General features: G+C 40.4%; 1 pseudogene; it reads right to left on the reverse strand.

Annotated features, from left to right (window-relative positions):
* Window positions 1-4,927: 4,927 nt before the first annotated feature.
* LOC147451632 (uncharacterized) lies at window positions 4,928-5,473 on the reverse strand (annotated as a pseudogene).
* Between the last annotated feature and the right edge of the window lie 9,087 nt (window positions 5,474-14,560).

Raw genomic sequence — 14,560 nt, forward strand, 5'->3', positions numbered from 1 at the left:
TGAATAGATCCAATCTAGGCTATGCATAGACATGAAATTTTCACCCCCATGCATAACACTACCCTGGTGACACATTGTCATCCAAGAGGACTTTTCCAAGGGAGACTAGAAAATTTAGATAGGTAATGTTTTTGGAGCTAAAATTGCAATTTTTTTGTGTTGAGTTTCAACGTTTCCTTTTCCTTATCCATGGTCATAAGAATGAGTTTATTATAGAGACATACAAACTAGTGACAAATATAAGTCCCTACGTGTGTGTAAATATGAGCTTAATAGTAATTTTAGCCTACACAACATAAAAATAGAGAAATCCACCAAAATTATGATTTCATGTTAGTTTGTGAAGTTTTGGTACGGGTTTCTACTTTTTTCTTGGTTTTTTAAAGTTCTCATTAATTTTTGTTTGGCTAAAAGTGTTCAATCAAAAATTCAAACAATCCGGTGGATCATAATAACAAGACAAAGAGGTGATAAAAATCTCATGAAATTAGAAACATGCTAATAGAAAGCCTAATTTAGCCACAGAGATCTCCATTTACAAAATCTAGGGAAGCAGGTCAGGTGGTATCCAAATCTTGTGATTTTTGAGTCCTTTGTGTACTACATGAATTGATATGATTATTAGGTAAACCCCAAAAAATGTGGTCAAGGAAGTCCTAGATCAAATAATGCAATATAAAATTTTGGAGCTCATTTTCTCATTGAACTTATGTGTGTGTGTCCATGAGAGAGAGAGAGAGAGAGAGAGAGAGAGAGAGAGAGAGAGAGAGAGAGAGAGCTTGTGGAATTTACTTTCTACAATCTTCTACACACTCTACCAACATAGATAGCTACAACATACTCAATAGGAATGATCCTTGAACATCAATGAAGGTCTTAGAATGTGCTTTCATTGCAAAAGCTATCGTAGGGGATGTGCTTTCATTGCAAAACCTATCGTAGGGGATCTAGAACAATAGATTTAGTACAAGGAAGTTAGATTAGAAAAGAGACCATAGGGGGCATTGTAGGACACCAAATCCTAACAAAATTTAACCATAAGATCACAGCTAGTAGTACTCAAGTTCATGACACTAAAGTCAAATTTGCACCATGTGTAATGATGACTATGTTATAAACTTTCCTTGATGATTATCTGCTCATATTGGACCTCTTACCTCACTAATAAATTTAGATGGATTTGGAGAGCAAGAACATATATTTGTTTCACCAATGTGGGTCCATCTTGGCCACCAAATCATCAATTTTGGTACAATGATCTACAAAGCATCATTTTGTACTATGATGGCAAAAACTCATCCAAACCTAACCAAATTTCATATATAATACTTCCATATCATATGCAACATGGATATGTAGTTGTATTGTTAGTTTGGGTGTCAAAGGAGACCGATAACAATGGAAGACCTAAAAGGATACACTAAAGTGCCAAAATTAGTGCAAAAGTCACAAAATTTTAGCCCAGCTGAATCATACCTTGAGAAAGCTATGAAAATTATCAAAGTTAAATGTGGCATCATTGGGGTCAAAATGTGGATTTAAAAATCCTTGATAGAATAGATGCTATTTAAGGCATGGGAATATCCAAATCACCACAAGAATGTACCACTGCATTGAGGGGACATCAAGGAGCACATGTGAATGTCAAACTTCAACAAATTGCCAAAATTAAGAATTTTGATTCTTAACTTTGGGAAAAGTTGTCATTTTCTTGACCATAAGGTTCATCAAGATGATATATAGGCACTAACAACAATTTGGGTCAATTTGGACCTACAACCATCATCCAAGGACAAAATGCAAAAAATCACAGTCTTCCAGTTCAAGTTTGCTATACAGGGGCAACCTTACAAGTTCAAACTTACTTTTAAATACATATACATGCTCTAGTATGTTGATATATTAAGCTCAACACATGGCATGCTTGGATGACCTCTCACCTATATTACCACTAGCACAACATAGCGGACATGAGGATCATCGCTAGTGATACTATTGCAAGACTTCACCAACATGGTCTACTTACCGAGAGTGATGGCCACTTATCTTGTCAGCTCACTCACTAGCGGTTTTATATTGACTGTTGTACATAGATCTTACTATGCTATATTTCCTAGTTATGTTTTGTAGATCATATTATCATTTTTGGTAGTGTGAACAAGAAGAAGCAGCTTTGTGCCTCCATGTCTATTGTGTACTCTCTTGGTGGTGTGTGTGTGCTAGTAAGAACTCAAGTTCTCTCCTTCTCTATCAATTTACATGGTATCCAAAGACTATTGTGGCGAAGGATCTATGAGTTGAAAGAAAGAGCAGCAAAAGAAGTGGTTAAGGATAAGGGTTTGTTCATTATCCTTGCTCTTGTGTTCGCACTACACTCACCCTAGGGATTTTTAAAAGGCACCAAAAATGATCTCCAATTTTTATATTTTTGTGGGAGATCATGTGGCTTGGGATCTTGTGTAGTATATGTAGAAGCATAGTTGGTATGTAAGCTTAAAAGAAGCATGTATGGTTTGAATCACGCACCACAGGAATGGTATAATAAGTTTGATGCCTTTATCAAGTCTCAAGGATATAGGCAAAGATTTTTGCCTCTACACAAAGAAATCTATGGATGGTAGTCTTTTATTTTTTGTCTTATATGTGGATGATATGCTCATTGCTAACGAGAACACTCTTGAGGTAGATGCATTGAAGTCAAAGTTACATGATAAGGACTTTGGCATGAAGAATTTGGGTGAAGAGAACCATATTCTTGGTATGTGCATTATGTGAGATAGCTCAAGGAAGGTTCATTACTTGTCATAACAAGAGTACACTTGTCGTGTAATGAAGTATTTCAATCTTTTTTTTTTCTAGGGAAGGGCGGGGGGGGGGGGGGGGGGGGGGGCGGGCGGGGGGGCATTATCTACTCCATTGCCTCCATATGTGAAAGTGAGCCAAAAGAATTTTCCCAAATCTCATGAGGAAAAGGTTGAGATGGCCAAGATTCTTTATGCATCTATGGTTGGTTCTTTGATGAATGCCATGATTGGACTCTTCTAGACATTGCTTTTGCACTAGGACCGTTAGCAAATTAATGGAAAATCCTGATAAGAAGCATTGAGGAGGTAGTGAAAGGTGTGATGTTATATTTAAATGGTACAAATGAGTTGTACATTTGCTTTGGAGGTGAAGAAGCATCTATAGTTGGCTACATGAATGCAGATAATGCATGGAATGTGGACGATAAAATGTGTACAACATGCTATGTCTTTACTTCAATGGTGGTGTCGTTTCATGGTGATCTTGTTTGCAAGATTTTACATCTCAATTTAACATAGAAGTAGAGTATGTTGTGGCACCAAATGTTAGCAAGGAAGCTATATAGCCTACTCATCTAGTGGAAGACGTGGGCATGTATTATAAATTGAGATAATGCCGATCAAAATTTATTGTCTGTTAGCACTAGGCTAACAAGGGTACTTTTTGTTGAGCTCAAACATTGTAATTCATCTCATTTTTGAATGTAAGGCCCGTCACGTCCAAACCCTGTACTTTTGATTATTTTTACACAGTTGTTGTAAAATCAATAAATGGGGCTACAAGCTTCCAGTTTGAAATTAAGCATTACCCATATATGCTGCCAAGTCCCTTTTTGACCCAAGTTTGAGTCAGTTTGTCATTTAAAATTTTTGGCTAAGGTATAAAGCCAAATTTTGTAAAAACTTCAAGTTTTGGATAATAAATTATATTTTATATCTTGAGTATTGTGTACTCTCCCTCTTTCTTCCAATGCTCATAGATCTCCCTTGTGGATTGTCCTTTTGAAGTGATGTCTGCGTCTACTTGTTAGCAGGTGAAAGCTCTACGTAATGATGTAAGTTCCTTGCAATGGTTCCTTGAAACTTTTCTATTAATCCTCTTGCTAATTAGCTCATAACTCACAAAATAATCATAAAGACTCTATTTTAGGTATAGGAGGGATATTGAGGCATCGATGCTAATAAGCTTTTGAGTGGATTTTGAGCCAAAATAGGGTAGGTCAAATGATTTAGCCCTATAGATAATAAGCATTTTTTTGGCAAGTGGGTAAAATATAAACTTGAGACCCTAGGAACTTGTCTTTAGACTCCTTCTACTCGACCTATGAGTTTGGTGATGTTTGGAGCTCATTTGCTTGGTGAACCATCAAGATTTGCTTACCAATGTGGAGATTGGCTTTTGTTGTTTGACATGAATTTGAGTGTTGCATTGAGTGGATAGGAAAGTGTGTTTTTTGAGAGATTGAAAATCTGTTGTGGCTTCCATGCACTAGTCGTGTCAGTTACTATTGGATGTAGGGATTGTAGAGCTAAGGAGGGAAATGTTCCATAGCCAAAGCTGTCGAGAGAGAGACCTTGTGTGTTAGAGGGAGAGAAAAACGAGTACACGTATCTGAAGATTGAATTATCAGCTTGAAAGAAAAGGTTTACAAGTGGGGAATATAAAGGAAATGGAGAGGGTACAAAATGTGGCTATAAGTTATGTGAAGGGGAGGAGGCCACATAGGCATGCTTATTGGCCATAGAAAAGGAGATATGAAGATAGGGAAGTTTCACACGCCGTAGCTCCCTATATATCCAACAAATCCCCCCTCGGAGCGAAGGTGGAAAGCTAAGAGACAAGCATAAGGTAATTTGGTATGGACCCAAAGCTGCACCGCAAGAACTCACATGTCATGGAAATGCTAGCACCTACACTTTCATGGCAGGCATGATACAAGGGCTTGACCATAAAAACAAAAAAGGCTTGCTCATAAGACATCCCCCCTTGAGCCAAGCTGGGGTACAAGGATAAGAGCTGATGTGGAAGACACACTCTCAAGGCTAGATAAACACACAAGGATAAAAAACACACAAGGAAAGATAGATAGTCAAATTTTTGGAGTACTACTCCGGGCAGAGAACCCATTATTACAAAACATAGGAAGGGAAATTTAGAAGGCCCAAGAGTCGGGGCCAAGATCATCCTCAATGGAAAGGTGAGCCATGTGAGCTTGCTCGGATGGAGGATGTTCTTCTTCATCGGAGTGAACTTCGACAAAGTTGGCACTACCTTTGGCATCAAGATCATCTAGCCGTTTGAAGCAACGGTTAGCAGTGTGACCTGTTTTTTTGCAATAGGTACAATGGAGTGTCGAGGAAGAGGCTCTTGTAGAAGAGGTTGTGGTGGAGCGAACCCGTGCAACCATGATTCTTTCCCCTATTTGAGATTGTAAACATCGGCTCTCATAGTCAAGAATGTGTGCTACTACTTCTTCATAGCGCATCTCCCATGTTGTGCGAAGACCACCTAAAACTTTAGCATATTCTGCATGATCTTCCAAACTATTGAGAAGAATAGCTTTCTTGTCGTTGTCGTCAGGGGGACATTTTTGTGTTGAGAGTTGTTAAATTAAGATGCTAATGGCATTTAAATGTTCCTTGAGTGATGGTGCATTGGAAACATTCATTTTGTAGAAGCGTTGCTTGAGAAAGAGGATTGAGTTATTGAAGTCGGTGCCAAATTCGTTAATTAAATTGGTCCATACTACATCTACGGTTGATTCAAGGTTAAGGTGATGAATGTAGTATCTCCAAGCCCAAGACCTATGATTTCAAGTGCGTGATCATTTTTATCATTCCATGCTATTACTTGTGGACTTGATTCATGACCCTCATGTTTAGGCTCACACCCCTTAAATAGATGCCACACTTTGTGATGCATGAGGACAAGTTGTGTTTTAGTTTGTCAGTGCGTAAAATTTACCCCATCAAACTTTTCAATGCTAGTGAGGTTAGAGGTGCGTGGATTGTCCATGGCTTGCATGTGAACTTGTTCTTGCGTGAAATTTCTCCCTTATAAATGTAAGAGCGTGCTCACCTCATCATATTGTCTGCCTACGCCAAGGCCTACCCGCTGTTCCGCCTGACAGCCACCTGCAGCGCCTCCCCAAAGTCCTCTTCCGAGGCTAGTCCTCCAGCACAGGATTCAAATCACCGCCTGCAAATGCTTGCACAAAGAAGTGGTTTACTGTCTCGATTTGCTCTTGCAAATCTTGCTCCTAAGTTCAATGGAATTGGTTTCTTTGACACAGTCTTTGGCCGGCAGGCCTATCATGAGACCGCCACCACCACTAGCTGCTCAGCCCCTTGCGCCGCCCATGAGTTCAAGTCACGTGAGAGAGGAATCGATGGCGCATTTCCAAAGACCGTTTCCTACTTCCACTTTGCCATAGCTGCGTACCCACTCTATGATGGGATTCAGGGGTTGGGTGTAGCCGTCCGTGCTGGCCAACTGCCAGGAGCCCACCGCCACCTAGGCTTGGCCTCTGCAGCACGAATCCTTGTTGCTACAATTAGGGGCCGGACCTCCTTGCCCTGTTGGTTGCGTCGCCCTTCGTGGCCATGTGAGATGCAGGTCACGCAGGTGCTGCTTCTGCTAGCCCCGGCTTCCAGAGATCAAAGCTTGTCAGGGTGGCCTTCATTGACAGATTTGGAGGTGAAGAGGAAATTCGTCATCCCTACAGTAACTTAACCACCAACAACCTGGTGCTCACAGATAGGCGTTGGGTGGGGGACGCTGCTCATGGAGGAGACAAAGAAGGCGAACAAGAGAAGAGGGCTTTGATACCATATTGGATGTAGGGATTGTAGAGCTAAGGAGGGAAATGTTCCATAGCCAAAGCTGTCGAGAGAGAGACCGTGTGTGTTAGAGAGAGAGAGAGAGAGAGAGAGAGAGAGAGAGAGAGAGAGAGAAAAGAGTACACATATATGAAGATTGAATTATTAGCTTGAAACAAAAGGTTTACAAGTGGGGAATATAAAGGAAATGGAGAGGGTACAAAATGTGGCTATAAGTTACGTGAAGGGAGGAGGCCACATAGGCATGCTTATTGGCCATAGAAAAGGAGATATGAAGATAGGGAAGTTTCACACGCCGTAGCTCCATATATATATAGCAGTTACGTCCCACGGATTGACATTTATATATGTGGTTCTCGCTAGATAGAGTGAGACTTGGAAACCCCTGTACATTTGGCACCATTTCCAGATACAAAGTGAACTAAAGTAGAAAAAACCTCAACATTTGGATATCATTGTCCATCACTTACTCTAGATTTAGATAGAGAAAAAAACCAAACTTTAGAAACCGCATAGTTGAGGAGAGTGTCGTCTTCAGATTTATACAGATGTCTTGGGAGTAGTCGTACTTGTTTAGGACCTTTAGACATAGAATATATTGTTTTCAAGTGGTTGATGAGTTGGACTATTTCAGAGTCTGAAAGTAGACACTCAAGTCATCAAAAACCAAGAAAGTTCAAGACAAAAATCAATGTTTGTGGACACTATCCACTACCCTTGTGTTGTTTTGAGTAGGAGTAAGTTAAGTAGAGACCACGGTGGATTTCCTATCTAACTCACTCTCTAAATGGTCATCAGTGAGCTGTTCCTTGAAATTTTAGAGTTTTCAGGTTTTGAGCCCTAAGGTAAGCTTAAAAGCCCATCAAACAACATTTCTTGTCAAAAATTGGCCTTGGGAGAGTAGAAAAAAAATTATGGTAAGTCAAAACTAGCAGCAAAGAAAATTTTCAAATTTTAGCTAAAAAATATATCATTCTTTCTTCTATGATTAAGTGTGTTCACCGCATCACTACCACATGCATATGGTAGAAAATACCCCTGGGAGTGATGAGGTGAACAAGATCTGGCACATAATGTATAGTTAAGTGACATGCCCTGAGTGCATGATCAATCCACAAAGGGGAGTAAGTCCAAAGCTTTGTGGAAAGCTTTGACTTCTCATGAGGCAATGTGTGTCAAAACGTATACAATGCATAGGGGAAAAAAACTCCTATCGATGGAAAAAATGCCCCGGCAGTCTTAAGTGTGCTCACACACATCACTACCATATGCATATGGTAGAAAATACCCCTTGGGAGTGATGTGGTGAACAAGATCTGGCACATAATGTACAATTAAGTGCCATGCCCTGAGTGCATGATCGATCCACAAAGGGGAGTAAGTCCAAAGCTTTGTGGAAAGCGTTGACTTCTCACGAGGAAATGCTTGTCAAAACAACCAGGCCAATCTGAGTTCGAAAAAGCATGTAGATCTAACGGCAATGATCCCCCCTTGGGATAAAAGAATCCAAGATGCAAAGTTCCACTCAAGTAGCAAAAAATCCACTTGATAGTCTACCAATGCTTAGATCTTGGGCTATGCATAAATCTTTGACTTGTGAGACTGCAAATTGAATATCAGGCCTCGTGTTGCATACATAAATAAGGCAACCAATAGAAGTTTGGTAAAGAGTCACATCTACAGGATTGCCAACATCATGAAGACTCAATTTCAAACTTGTTTCCATGGGAGTAGCAATAGGTTTGCAGTCCTCAAATCCAAACTTACATAGCAATGTCACTATGTAACTCGTTTAACACAAGGCAATACCACCATCACACTGCTTAAATTGTATGCCCAAGTAATGATGCAACAGCCCCAGATCTTTCATATTGAAAGTAGCAAATCAGTCTTAAATTCATCAATATGTCTCTCATTGGGAATAATGCTCGACAAATCATTAACATAAAGAGAAATGATGAGAAATACATCACCCTCATGCTTTGCATAAAAATTTCTTTTTGTTGTACTTTTATAAAAGCCTTGTTTAACAAAATGAGTGTCATTTTTCTCATACCAAGCATGAGGAGACTGCTTCAACCCATACAAAGATTTCGTACATTTGCACAAGGAAAAAATCGTGAGGCTATGTTACGTAAACTTCCTCAAATATATCACTATTCAAGAAAGCACTAACAATATCTGATTGATATACATCCCATCCAAAATGAGTTCCCAAAGCACATAGAAAATCATGTGACAAGTGGGAGAAAAAGTCTCTTCATATCTATGCCTTTCTATTGTGCACAACCTTTTGCAACAAGTCGAGCCTTATAGCGATCAATCTCACCATTAGGAAGTGAATGGGGTATAGGAGGGACTCTTTATTTGGCCGTTTAAGGGAATGCTTAAATCTTTGACCAAGCCTAAAAGAGAGGGCAAAAAGGCCTATGCTGAGATTTAAAAAAAAAACCATTTCCATATTTTGAACATGAAAATAGTCTATTTAGTAACCCGAAAGAGAGGTGGGTAAATGAATTTTAAAATGTCCTTTTTCCACCCCTCTTCTCTCTCTAACATATAAAACACTCCCTCTCTCACTTAGAACTCATTAAAGGAGGCACTTTTCAGTCCCCCCCCCCAACCCCTGCCAAAAAAGCAAATTTTCCATATTCTCTCACTACATTCTCACTCTAAAATGTGAGCCAACTCTCTCTCTTTCTTTTCTCCCCTTTTCTCTCTTGTCACTTCCCCTCCCAATCATTAAGGAATATTCTTGGCTGCCTCTTTCTGACAGAGTGCAGATCCTCCAAGGTTGCAGATCTGCCCTCTCTTCCACTCTCTCGTCCTTTATTGTCTTTCTATCTCCCACTCTCACTCTCTCTCTCTCTCTCTCTCTCTCTCTCTCTCTCTCTCTCTCTCTCTCTCTCTCTCTCTCTCTCTCTCTCTCTCCCCCCCCCCCCCCCCCTCCCCCTCATGGTTCTCCCACTCCAGCTCCAGCTGAAAGCAATGGAAAACTCCATTACCTCTCTGTGCAACAACATTTCTCTCTCTACACTCATGATCAATAATTGAAATTCAAAAGAGATTGAGTTGCACTCCCTCTCTTTCTTCCCTCCACAACATAATCCTTTTTCTCCTATCTTTGAGTACTCTCCACTTCTTTCCTCCATGGTCACCCTCACCTTCTTGTAGGAGTCACCATTACACATTCTCTCTAATTTTCTTGATTAACTAACGCAAATGTCATTCAATCCCCTACCACTGCAAGATATTACTAACAAGTCAGAACGATATCGATTAAACACTGATTTAGAGCAATAGTACACTACTATGAGACTTGGAACATCTAATCCCAATGATGGAGGTCAGCTACGGAACCTTGGGTGCAAGGCAATCAACTTATGGGTTGATGGCCATATTTACCCTAGAGATCCATTCACCAATGCAAGCTTCTAATTTCTTACATTTTTTGCAGGTTGCTGTAATATTATTTCAATATGCACGAACTTGGCTCGGATGATGATGGGAATCGATTCCAATGCTCAAACGATTGGACATATTCTACTATTGTAGACATGTAGTAGTGTTAGTGTGTATACGCGCTTCACCAGGGGCACTTTTCTCCCACTGGGTTTTTCCCCCTGGACATCTGGTGTGAAAGGACACCTTATCTCTTAGGGTTTCATATAAGCTTTGTAGCTCTGAGTTTGTACACAATTATTATTCCAATACAGAGAGAGAGACTACAGAGATCTCGTACACAAGCTCTGTGTCTTCTCCTTCTCCATCTTCTTCCTACTCTGAGTTGCTGTCTTCCTTCTGTTTCCTGTTTCATCATCTTCAACAATTGGTATCAGAGCAAGGTGATTTCCAGAGCCTCTACTTGCGTTTTCGCGTCCGCGCGCGCAATCGCAGTTTTCAGGCAGTTTTCGGAAAATTTGTTCGTGGGAGCATCCTCGACGTTCCGGGAGTATTCTGAGCAGGCGACCTGGGGTTTTACCCCCCTTTCGAAGCCGTTCGAGCCCTCAGAATTTCGTTCTGAGCAGCGTAGCAGAAGTTACTTTTCCGAGGCGTTTAGATCAAGAGGGTGTGCTTTTTGACAGATTTTCTTCAGGTAAACAGTTCTTTTGGGAAGCAGCTTGTCTTAGCTTTGTGCTGAGATTTTGTGTAGAGTTTTGCTTGGATTGGAGAGGAGATTTGTGAATCTCTTGGAGGTTCTTTTGCTCTCTTGTGTGCATCTACAGTATGGCTCAATCTACGGAGAAAGAGATTTTTGGTGCGTTTACATCCGAAGACAAATTGGATGGTACCAACTATTCTCTTTGGTCTTTTATGGCCAAAAATGTTTTGGTTGGTAAAGGATTGTGGGATTATGTATCTGGAGATGAAGTTCGTCCAGGTAGCATTGCACCTGCCACGCCTGGTCGTGGTGCAGCTTTTGGTGCAGGACCCTCACAAGTCACTCCAGAGCAAAAGAGATGGGATACTAAAGATGCACAGGCTATGGCTGTGATTGCCTTAACCATAAAGAGGACAATCACACCACATATCAGATCTTGCAGAACTTCTGAGGATGCTTGGAACACTCTGCAAGCTATGTTTGGAGGAAGAAACGCTGCCAGAATAGAGTTTTTGAAGAAACAACTTGACAAAATACAGATGGACAAAGGTGACGATATTGTCGAGCATCTTACAAAAATCAGAGATCTTAAAGAGCAATTGCTTAGCATTGATGAAGTGATTCCAGAGAAGGACTTGGTTTCCAAAACACTCAATTCACTACCACCATCTTATTTGACTTTTCAGACTTCTTTGACTCTGTCTTTGCGAGCTAATCCTGACCCTCTTCATTTTGAAGAGTTAGTGGCTTTGCTATTGCAGGAGGATCAATCACGTAAGAACAAGTCTTTACAGGTGGATGGTATGGATCATGCTCTTGTTGTACAGAACAAAAACAGGGGTAAAGAGAGTGCTCATCACTCCAAGTCTAGTGCAGGACAGTCTTCAGAGAAGTCTAAAGGTGATTCCGACAAGTCCAAGAAGAAAGGTAAATGTCACTACTGCAAGAAACCTGGTCACTACATTAGTGAGTGTAAAAAGCGAATTGCTAAAGAAAAGAAGAAAGAGTCAAGTTTGGTTGTTTCAGCTTCTGGTGATTCTTCTACAGCTAAAGAAGAGTCTGCAAACTTTGTGCAGGATTCTTATGCTTTTGTAGTATGTTCAAATTTTTCTGCTTACAGTGTTGACAAGACACAAATGATTTGGTACTTTGATAGTGGTGCATCCAGGCATATTACTTCAAGGAAGGTTTTGTTTTGTTCATTGGATGCAGCTCCAGCAGGAAAGAAGGTGACATGTGCAAATAATGCTTCTTATCCAATCAAAGGCGTTGGTAAGATTTTGATTACCATTTCAGATGGTTCAGATTTATGCTTGCCAGATGTCTTATATGTTCCAGGGATCAAGAAGAATTTGTTGTCTGTATCCTCTCTTGCAAAAAATGGTCTTCGGGTCATTTTTGAGGATGACAGATGTGTTGTACGAGATCGAGAGAATGGTTATTCTCTTATCACTACAGGTACGCTGGAAAATGGACTATTTGTGCTAGATCATTATGAAAAGCAGATTCAGGTATGGATTGCAGAAACAAAGACTCAGGCCATGCAGGATGCTGAGTTGTGGCATGCTAGATTTGGGCATGTTAGTTATGGCAGTTTGATGACTTTACAACGTCATAATATGGTGCATGATTTGTCCTTATTGGGGATGCCACCAAGACATGTATGTGAAGGTTGCGTTCTTGGAAAGATGTACAGATTTGCATTTTCGCAGGATGGTTCAGTTAGAGCGACACGAAAGTTGCAGCTTGTACACAGTGATGTATGTGGTCCTATGAGGACGCCATCTATAGGAAACAGCCTTTATTTTGTGACCTTCATTGATGACTTTTCCAGGTTTTGTTGGGTGTATCCACTCAAAGCAAAGTCAGATGTGTTTGCAGTTTTTCAACATTATGTCGCCATGGTTGAAAATGAAACAGGTTGCAAAGTACAGACTCTTCGTACCGATCGAGGAGGTGAATACATGTCAGGTGCATTTAAGGATTTTTTGGGAAAGAAAGGCATTAAACACCAATGCACTATGCCATACACACCACAACAGAATGGTGTTGCAGAAAGGAAGAACAGGTCTTTAATGGAGACAGCTAGATGTATGCTCAAGGCTAAGAGTTTGCCTCATAAGCTATGGATGGAGGCAGTTGCTTGTGCAGCACATGTTTTGAACAGGTGTCCTACTCGTGCCTTGAAGACCATTACTGCATATGAAGCTTGGTATGACAAAAAACCTTCAGTCAGTTATCTTCGTGTTTTTGGTTGTCTTGCTTATGCTCACATCCCTCAGCAGTTACGTGGGAAGCTTGATGATAAGGCAATCAAATGTATATTTGTGGGGTACAGTAGTGGAAGTAAAGGTTATAGACTTTACAATCCTGCTACAAACAAGATTTTTGAAAGTCGTGATGTAATTTTTGCAGAAACTACTGCTCAACCTATGGTTGCTTTTGATGTACCTCATATGCAGACACATGATGTATTTGAAGGTTTGCTTCCTTCTTTTGTGGAGAATCAAGAATCACAACAGGTTGATAATCTTGATCAATCTTTTGATCAGCATGTGACACCTCATGATGTAGAGGAAATTGTGCGTGAAGAGCAAGAAGTTCTCAGGGAAGAAAGAACCTTGCCTAAATGGGTTCAGAAAACTTTGCAGGATAGCAAGTTGGATGCACCGTTGCCACGAAAAACACGTGCTGGTACTACTTTTGGCAGAGAGCAAGTAGATTTGGCTTGCTTTAGCACTCTTTGTGATGCAGATGAGCCTGATTCATTTGAACAAGCTTTAGAGTGTGTTCAGTGGAAAGATGCTATGCAGCAAGAAATTGATTCTATTCATAAGAATCATACATGGGATCTAGTGGACTTGCCTACAGGTAAAAAGCCTATTGGTACAAAGTGGGTTTTTAAGGTAAAAAGGAAACAAGATGGTACTGTTGACAGGTACAAAGCAAGGCTTGTGGCAAAAGGCTATGCGCAACAGAAAGGCATAGATTATGATGAAACCTTTGCTCCTACTTCTCGTGCGTCCACAGTTAGATCACTAGTTGCAATTGCTGCTCATCATGGTTGGAAAGTGCATCAGTTGGATATCAAGACTGCTTTTTTGAATGGTGATTTGCAGGAAGAAGTTTATGTAAGTCAACCAAGTGGTTTTGTTGTAAAAGGTCAAGAGCAAAAGGTATGTAGATTGCGTAAAGCTTTGTATGGTCTCAAACAGGCTCCAAGAGCATGGTATAAGAAGATACATACTTATTTGATTGGCCAGGGATTTCAGAATAGTCCAACAGAAAGTACTTTGTATGTCAAAAAGAGAGATGGAGTTCTCATTATGCTAACACTTTATGTGGATGATATGCTTCTTACAGGCAATAGTGCAGATGAAATTGAAGCGTTTAAAGATGCTTTGAGAAAAACCTTTGAGATGTCTGATCTTGGTTTGCTACATTATTACTTGGGTATTCAGTTTGTGCAATCAGAAGATGGCATATACATGTTGCAGGCAAAATATTTGCATAAAATTTTGGACAAGTTTGGTATGCAAAATTGTAAGCCAATCTCTACACCCGTAGAAACTGGATCAAAGTTGAGCATGCATGATGCTGGAGAACCTTTTGATGTACATACTTATGCAGCAGCCGTTGGTTGCTTGATATATTTGGCAGGCAACACTCGTCCAGACATTCAATTTGGGGTTTCACAAGCAAGCAGATTTATGCACAGCCCAGGTATGCATCATTGGCAGGCTGTGAAGCGCATACTTCGTTACCTTTCAGGTACCCCTAATCTTGCCATGTTCTTTCCAAGGGGGGATATGTA

This window comes from Adiantum capillus-veneris, chromosome 8 (genome assembly GCF_014529385.1).
Source record: "Adiantum capillus-veneris isolate H3 chromosome 8, ASM1452938v2, whole genome shotgun sequence".
NCBI lineage: Eukaryota > Viridiplantae > Streptophyta > Polypodiopsida > Polypodiales > Pteridaceae > Adiantum > Adiantum capillus-veneris.